Source organism: Mobula birostris, chromosome 2 (genome assembly GCF_030028105.1).
Source record: "Mobula birostris isolate sMobBir1 chromosome 2, sMobBir1.hap1, whole genome shotgun sequence".
NCBI lineage: Eukaryota > Metazoa > Chordata > Chondrichthyes > Myliobatiformes > Myliobatidae > Mobula > Mobula birostris.
In genome coordinates this window covers 39,240,114-39,248,543 of record NC_092371.1, presented here as the reverse complement: position 1 = coordinate 39,248,543, position 8,430 = coordinate 39,240,114, and the positions used below count along the sequence as shown (strand labels likewise).

The following is an 8,430-nucleotide window of genomic DNA, read 5'->3' as shown; positions in this document are numbered from 1 at the left end:
ACATGCAATGATTCAGAGATAACCTCTTCCCCTTCACCATCTGATTTGCAAATAGTCAATGAACACTACCTTATTATTCCTTTTTTTTGCACTATTTATTTTGCAATTGGTAGTAATTTAATGTCTTTGCACAGTAATGCTGCCACAAAATAACAATTTTTAAGTCCTTTAAGGCTGTGAAAAAAATCTAATTCTGATTTTGAGATTCTTTGAAGAACGTATGTAAAATTTTTGTGAAACTATAAAATAGATTATCTCTTGAGATGTTCTCTGGGGATACATTGGGGTTGGGGAGATGGATTAACAATGTGCCATGGGGTCTGTTTGGTAGAAGATCTTTAAGGTTCTTTACTTTGCAGATTATTAGCATAAGCCTTCAAAATGATTGTGTAATAATATCAATGACTGAGGCTAGAGAGAAGAGATATCAACTGAACAGCATATGAAGGTGTGAATTCAAATCTATATAATTGAATTGCTGAATTCAATGTTGAGTCCAAGGTGATGGTCCTAAAGGATAGTAAGTTGTTATTCACAGACTCAATTGGAATATGGTTGAACTGCAGTGCACTTTCTCTATATTCTGCATTTTGTTTTCTACTTACTGCCTCGATGTAGTCGTGTATGGCATATTCTGTCTGGATGGCATGCACAATAGAAACTTTTCACGGTGTCTTGGTAGGTGACAATAATCAGAGTCAGAATCAGCTTTATTACCACAGACATATGTTGTGAAATCTGTTGTTTTGTGGCAGTAAACCAATGATAATACCAATTGATGAATACTGAAGACAAAGAGGCCAGAGAATAATTGAGATGGAGAATTAAAATAAAAGGCAATTGGAATACTTGCATGAAGATGTTCTCTGCAGGGTATCAGTAATCCCCAGCATTACGTGAATTTTCTTTGGAAATAATTTCCAAATTTCTTCTAGAGATCACTTAGATTGATGGATTTCCATAGATTTTCACACCTTTGCAGTTGTGCAGGAATTGAGAAAGAAAACACTAAAGTACAATGACTAGCATAAAAAAACGATTTGTGGATACTTATTAAAATACACTAAATCTGTGTAGAAGAGCGAATAAAGTTGTATTTAAAAGTTCTAACATAAAATACACCTTCCAAAAGAATCCGTGGCGAAAATGCACAGAAAACAGTTCAGTGATTAATGACACAAAGCTTTGTTACTTCATTGTTCATGTGATTGTAGAGTCCAAAGTTTCAAAACAAATTCTAGTGAAGAGGAGGGCATAAAATAATGATTTAATCCCTGATACATCTTACTTCCTGTATCATTATGCTTTCTTACCCGCCGTCCTCGCCACTCAAAAAATTGGGGCAGTGCCTAGCAGGAATGTGAGACACATCCACACACATAAACAGATCGAAGAGCGCGCCCGCGCACATGATGGATGGTCGGCGGCGCGCTGGGCGTGAGAGCGCGGTAAGGACACGTGATGCCAGGCGTTGGGTGAGTGAGGCGGTGCGAGCGCTGGAGTGATATCGGTGGAATATAACACGGCAAAGGGAGCAGCGAATAACTGCAGCGCAGGCAGCGGAAGGTAGGAGGGGAGCGGAGTAAATAAATAATGAGATAGCTTGGAATAAAGGGCTTCAGGGAATGAGTCCAAACAACACAGGAGAAACAGGTCAGTCAAGGCAGGGATCGGTGTGTATGTTTGATTTTTTGGTGAGGGTTGCTGTAATTGAATATATATCGCTGCATTTAAACTTATCTTTAAATGTTATAAAGTGGGGCTTATTCTTGTTGTAAGTAAGTACCTTTAATTGGAAACGCCGTCTACTTGTAATGAGGATTCATTCGGCTACTGTATAGAAATACATCAGCAAGAACTCCTAACAACAAAAAGTCAAGGGAGTCTGAACTTGGTTACGCAAAAAAAAAACCCTGGGATTTCTTTCTTTCTATAACATATACGGTATATATTATGCAATAGAAGAAAGATAAACAAAAATAACTTCTTTTTGGTAATAGGAAAGGAATAGGAGTTCTCGTGGTATTGCTTGACCAAGCTGTGTTAATATAAGTTTAAAACGAGGAGAGTTTTATTAATGAACTGTGACTTGAAGGTCTGAGGGAGCCTTGTTAGTCATTATGAAAGTTCATTGATCGCTGTCAGTTTCTTTTTGTTTCGTTTGGATTGCGTTTGTGTCCTTAGTGGACGATGTTTTCTGAACGAGCAGATTGTATACAGTGATCAATAGAGGAAATGCAAATAGATAACTTATTTTTTTAAAGGGGGGGGAGAACCTCAACGGATGTCTTATTATTAATTGTCTTCAGTCATATGGTGACGATTACTGTAAATTATCTGCTTTATGTATGGGGTGATCGGATTTTTTTTGGTAGAAAAATCAATCAGAATAACGCCTAATCTTATTTTGAGAAGCAGTTCATGGGGGAAGATTGTAGCTTTTAACATTCGTTTTTATTCTAATCAGCAAGTCCGGGATCACATGGTCCAGCATTATGTTGACTGTTGGTCGCTTACCTCTTATCTTGTGAAGATCTTTAAAGGAACTTTTAAGTGGCGCTTTTTTTAAGTACTGTATCTGTTGAATAGTATCTAAGAAATCGGTTGAAAATGGAAGGTTATTTAGACTTTATCTGGTGGGAGCAGGCAGTGACTTGCTGACTAATACCATGACGGTACGGTTGGGGGGTTGTGTTAGGAGAAAAGGTAGTAAGCACAATGACATGACAATAGCTTGAATGCCTTCACGCCATGTTTAGACATGTGTGCTGAAAGTCGCTTTTGAACTGTACTGTAATTTTTTAACGTAATGATTAAAACGCATGAAAGTATTTATAGTACTTTATACCGAGCAGAACTAATTAATGTAACTTCGCAAAATAGTTGGATAGCGTATTGCGAAAGAAAAAGCATCTCCATATTGCTTTTGTTGCATTCTTGGTTCCGTTTTAAAAGAACAGAAACTGCTTTTGAATCTTGGCCACTGGGAATAACTTCCGTGGAGCGTTTTATTTTCAGCCCTTTTTTAAAAAAACTAACTTTTTATGATGTGTGAAATAGCACAACACTTTTAAACAGTTAATTATAATGACCATGTTTCCTTCCCAATAACGAATGGTACAAAATAACAGATATGATAGAAAATTGAACTTTTTTTTCCATTAGAAGAGGTTTACATTGAAAACCAAGGAACCTCATTATAGATTGGAGAAATAATTAGTTACTAATTGACCAGAATCAAGGTTGCTGAGCAATTGTTCACAAATTTGGGATAAGGGACACCTGAACTGAGGAATCAAAAAATTCCAGAGAAGTTGTAATTTTGTTTTTTTTTTGTTGGTCTTATTTTCACAACCTTGATTAGAACTTCTAGTCTTTTTAAACAAATGTCACTGGCACTAGATGGGTCTCCTTCAGGGTTTGGGTGTTTTTTTAAGTCTCAAGGTTGATTTTTTTTTTGTGTACTTTTAAAAATTGGCTTTATCCATATGTTTAATTGAAGTGTTTGTTTTAGAAACAATGGTTTTAAATTTCAGTACTGTACTTGTTTGCTGACTACACACATGCAGTACAGATGAAAGAATCATTAAAAGCCTTTTAGAGCTGTTTAATAAAACTATAAATTTAGCAAATTATAATATTTGTGCATTCTGAGTGAAATATAGAACAACCTGATGGGTCAGTTTGCATTAGTGTTTGGAGTTAGAACATTGAAAGTCTATTCCAAAGATGCTATAGATTTTAAAATAAAAGCTGTTTTGCCATGCCAAACCTTTTGCCTGCTTGATGTTTGTACAAGTTTTGCAATGCATGCACTTCAGCTTTTAATTTGCATCCTTTATGGTATGGCAATACTTTAAGAGTGCCATGTCAATTCAAAATATAATTGGAAGCTACTCAAAAGAATCTACCAACTAGAATCAGAAAACATTCCATTGAAATAAGTTATTTGTTTGTACATGGCTGTAAAGGTTTTAAGTATAATAATGTAGTCAGAATATGGACCAGGAACTGAAAAAATCAGTTTTTATCTTGTGGGTTTAGTCATGTGTAACATAAAATTAGTAAACCTTTTGTCCCTAGAATGGTAATTTTTTCCATTTCCTTTTTTTTCAATGACATTAGTTTCTAAATCCCCTTTTGAGCATAATGAAGGAAATTTTAGACCCCTTATTTTCTCGGTCTCATATTAAAGTAGTGCTGCCATATGCAGAATCAACAGGATTTCATTAGATTCTATAAATTCTATTGGTATTCAACTACATTGTAATCACTCTCAGTGCAAATGGTTGTAACCTCTCTTCCTCCCCCAATCCCTGATAGTTGCAGACTTTTCCCAGTATGATTCAGTGATCAAGGAAGTGCTACATTTGTTTACTTTCATGTTGAAATGAATGTCTTCATAGACAGAATAATGATTACAGCAGCACCATTGTTGCAGAAGCCCTGGAAAAAAAGGTTAACCTAAAGGTTCAGAATAAAATTCAGTTGCTCTTTGTTTTTGTTTTTCATTGTTCAAAGCAATGCATGATTTGACAAGTCCTCATTTTGTTTGGATGCAGTATAGAATACTCTAATCTCTGTGTAAGCCAGAGAAAGCAAATATATAGCAAATATCCAACTGCCTTGTTTTAAACCTAGTTTCTTTTATGCTCAGTGTAAATATAAAACCCTGACTTCCTGCTGAGAAGAAGTGTTTTACAATCCAAGAGTTGTGCTTTCTAAGATATTCTCAGTTGGAAAGTAGTATTCTCATTCAGTTCAGCAAGCAAAATGTTTTGTGTTGTAGTTCTGCACAGGTTCTGTTAATAATCATTTTGTTTCCAGTGACTTCTAGCAAATTCCTTGATACACAAAGATTTTTTAAAATTGTAGTTGAGGCTTGGAATAGGGTGAGGAATGTATGGAGTCAGGACCCAGTCTGGCAAAAGTACGGCCTTTCATTGTATGGGAATAGAACACTTTTTGTATATTTGTGTGTGTGTAATATATGTACATATCAGATGTAGACTTGTATTTGAAAATGGACACTATTAAGGCATCTTGCTTTTGAAAATATCCAAGATGGTACTTTTGTATTTATAAAAGAACAGAGAAATTTGAAATATCTAGTTCAGTAGGCTTTTTAGTGGGTTGCTTTGTATGTTGAAGTGGTTACTAGGCTAGTGGCTCTTTCCCACCCTTCCTTTCAGAGCTGTTTTTGATATACAAGCAGCCTCCTGTGTTTTGCCGTTAAATTAAAAGCCACATCTGTCCTTCACATTAGGCATGTCAGCCTGCCTGTTGGGCTTGTGGATTATGACCTTGGTGACTTCATGCACTTATTGAAAATGTAGATGTGTCTTTGCTGGTATTCGACTGCATTTATGTTTGCATTACACATACATCCTGTACCGCATCAAGTTTTGGGTTTAAACAGTTCCCTAAATTAGAAGCTTGCATGCTTGTCTTTATTTCTCTTCAACAGTCTTGGTATGTCATGTTTTGTTGGGGCGTATCTCTTGTGGGAAGTTGGAAGTTGATCGCTGTATGTTACTACTTTGTACTAGTTCACCTTGCACTGTTCCAGTCAATCTTATTTTTTTATTTTAAACTGTCCATTCAGTGTTTTAGCTGCCAGTAGATTGAAACAGTAGCTGATAAATGTTCAAACTGTCAAACTTAGAAGGTTTGATTGCTGACTTGTATTTCTGACTTTAGCTCTGTGCAAATAATACAATAGGACTTTTATACCTTTTACACTAGAAGTAACCCCACCCATGTATATCATTTGATGAAATGACTGTTATGCAAATTCCATACAGGTTGAACAAGAATTAAAGGCCCATTAAACAAATTATTTAAAAATGCTTTTTTAAAATTTCTACATAAAATGAAACATAAATGCAAAATATTGTAATTTAGAAAAACTTATAATAGCATTTAGAACTAAAGTTCAACGACTCAAATAATTCCCTATTCTAATTGTGAAATAGTAGTTTAGTAAAACACTTGTGGGTTATCTATGTAGATGCAAATAAGAGTGAATTATTGTGAGGCAGTGTTAAGTAGTGTTTTTTAATTCAGCTTTAACACTTTTAAGGACAAGAATATGTGACACTCAGCACATGATGCTTAGTAGCAGTTTTAGTTGTAGACATTAGATCAGTTGTGAAGTCATTTTATCGTTGAGCAATATAAAACCAGATTAATCTATTTGGTTTCACATTACCCTCTCTTTCCTAAATTAAATATGCCAGTAAGTTGGGCCTTTATGTCAAAAGTCCCAAATCTTAAAGCTAATTACAAACATTCTTAATTACAATTTTAAGAATAGTGGCAGTGAATTTTGTTCAGAACTCTTATTCAGCCACCCATTTTAGTTTCCTATGAGCTTGAACTGATCTGAAAACATTTTTGAACTAAATATTCAAATATTAGGTAAGTATGCAGCAGTCATTCTTTCAGGTTATCTTTTTATAAATGCTACTCATCTAATTAGAACGATTTTATCCTGCAGTCAATCATAATGAGTATCAGCACTATTTAACCATATGAGAAAATGCCTAACCCTCTGGATCCACTGTACTGCAAGAATGTGTGGATATGCTTACAAGTAATTCTCTTGATCACTGTTCTTGAGTTCATGAAAGTTTCATTTGAGGCTTCCAGGAGCTGGCATTTGGGTGTTAATAGAATATGGGCTGCTAATAAACCTTGTGTGATTAAAATTTATAGTTCCCATTAGTTACCCTCTTTGATGTGGCTGTTATTGTATAATGTACAAAAGAGTCTTTGCACAGTATTCTATCCAAACATTTTTCTGTTCATTTGCTGGGCGCTATCACTTCTTTTTGTAGTTATAGATATAAGAAGTGAATGCAGATGTAACCACAATAGCAGCAAATGCAGTGTTGTCAGGAAATATTTTTAAAACAAATCAGCACTAAGTACCACTGAACCAGCAATTGCTACATTATTTTAATACCAGTTTTGCAGCACCTCAGATCTGTTTGCGTCACAAGTGAATATGACTGATACTTCCCTTGATTCCTTGATACCAACTTCCTCTTCTGTTCTGTCCTTTTGATCTCTTAACTAGATATTGCCTACTATAGCACATTTTAAAATCCCTCTAGTGCAGCAATTTTCTACACTGGGTTGTTTCTCACATAATCTGTAATCTGAATCTGGCAAGAACTATAAAAAGTGCAGAATCCAATATCCTTTTTACTATGGGTTTTCAGCTTTAATTGGAAGTTATTATGTCCTTAGTACAACAATTTTACTTGTGTAAGTTTCACAGAAATTTATTTATTGGGATCACTGTGATAGGATAATGTCATTATTTCAAAAATATTCCTGAGGAGTTTGGTAGTCTTCTAACTTTTATTCTAGTTTTAGTTCAGTTGCAATGAATCCCTTGTGTTTATTTAATTCTTTTGGGCTACTATTCTCTCCAGGTTCATTTTGGGGTAAGATTCTATAAGCCATATTCACAACAATATCTCTTAAGTAATCATTCTTTTCTTTGTGGCACACTCAGCCAGTCAGCATTTCCTGTCTAGCATCCGTGTAAAGTGCCAAAACGAATAACTGAATTGTGACCTGTAGTTGTAATTTTGAATGGTTCTTTCCTTATTTGTCCAGGGATACTGCTGGCATAACATCTGAGAAATTGGCTAAGATTGACACATTGTGAATTGAAGTTGAGATTTTTTTTTTATTCCTGACAAATTTTGGTAGACTAATAAAAATTCCTGAAGAAATTTTGACATAGGGTTAGTAGTTGGGAGAGAGCTGGTGGTGTGAAGGGTGGAAGGAAATGCAGTGGCATTGTACCTGATGTAGTATTTTAATATATTTTCTATTTTAATTCAAATATTATTTTAGCTGGGTTTTGACTATATACTGAATATTATTCTGTTTTGTTTAATCAGTTTCATTTGCTGTACTTTGTTCATTGTAATCCAAACCAACGTTCAGGTATCTGCATTGATCATTCTAAATTGAAAGTCCGCTGAATCACAGATGCAGCTGAAGGTTTGACTCTTCATTGACTAAAACATCAGGTAAAAAATGTTTCAGAATGTTATACCCTTAAATAATAGAAGATTTTTAAAATATACTGTGAGTAGATACTTCCACTTTTGTAAACATGAAACTTGCTTTGGTCAAATGCTAATATTCTCTTTACCTCTTTGTGGTGTGCTTGCTCTTTAACCTAAGCTCTACACTTTATTTAAAAGAAATGCTTATAAGTTCCTATCAGCCATCTTTTAAAAAAAAGTTTACTAGAAGAATATGAACTAGTAATGTTTCTGGGAGGCTAGTAGATCTTGTCTATTTCATAAGGTACAGCAAACAACGGGTTCTGTTTGTTTGCATCTCAGAAAATTATGTGCATGCTGCATTGGCATTGAAACATTAGTTTCTTGGTTCATGGGCAAT

General features: G+C 34.9%; 1 protein-coding gene across 7 annotated transcripts in view; it reads left to right on the top strand.

Moving 5' to 3' along the window:
• The first annotated feature begins 1,450 nt into the window (after nt 1-1,450).
• znf217 (zinc finger protein 217) overlaps nt 1,451-8,430 on the top strand; it is a 62,825-nt gene continuing 55,845 nt past the window's right edge. For 2 of the 7 annotated variants that reach the window (XM_072239812.1, XM_072239803.1), the window contains exon 1: nt 1,482-1,653. The gene's annotated coding sequence lies outside the window, so the exon portion shown is untranslated. The other 5 variants (XM_072239842.1, XM_072239834.1, XM_072239825.1 and 2 more) reach the window with 5 other exon arrangements.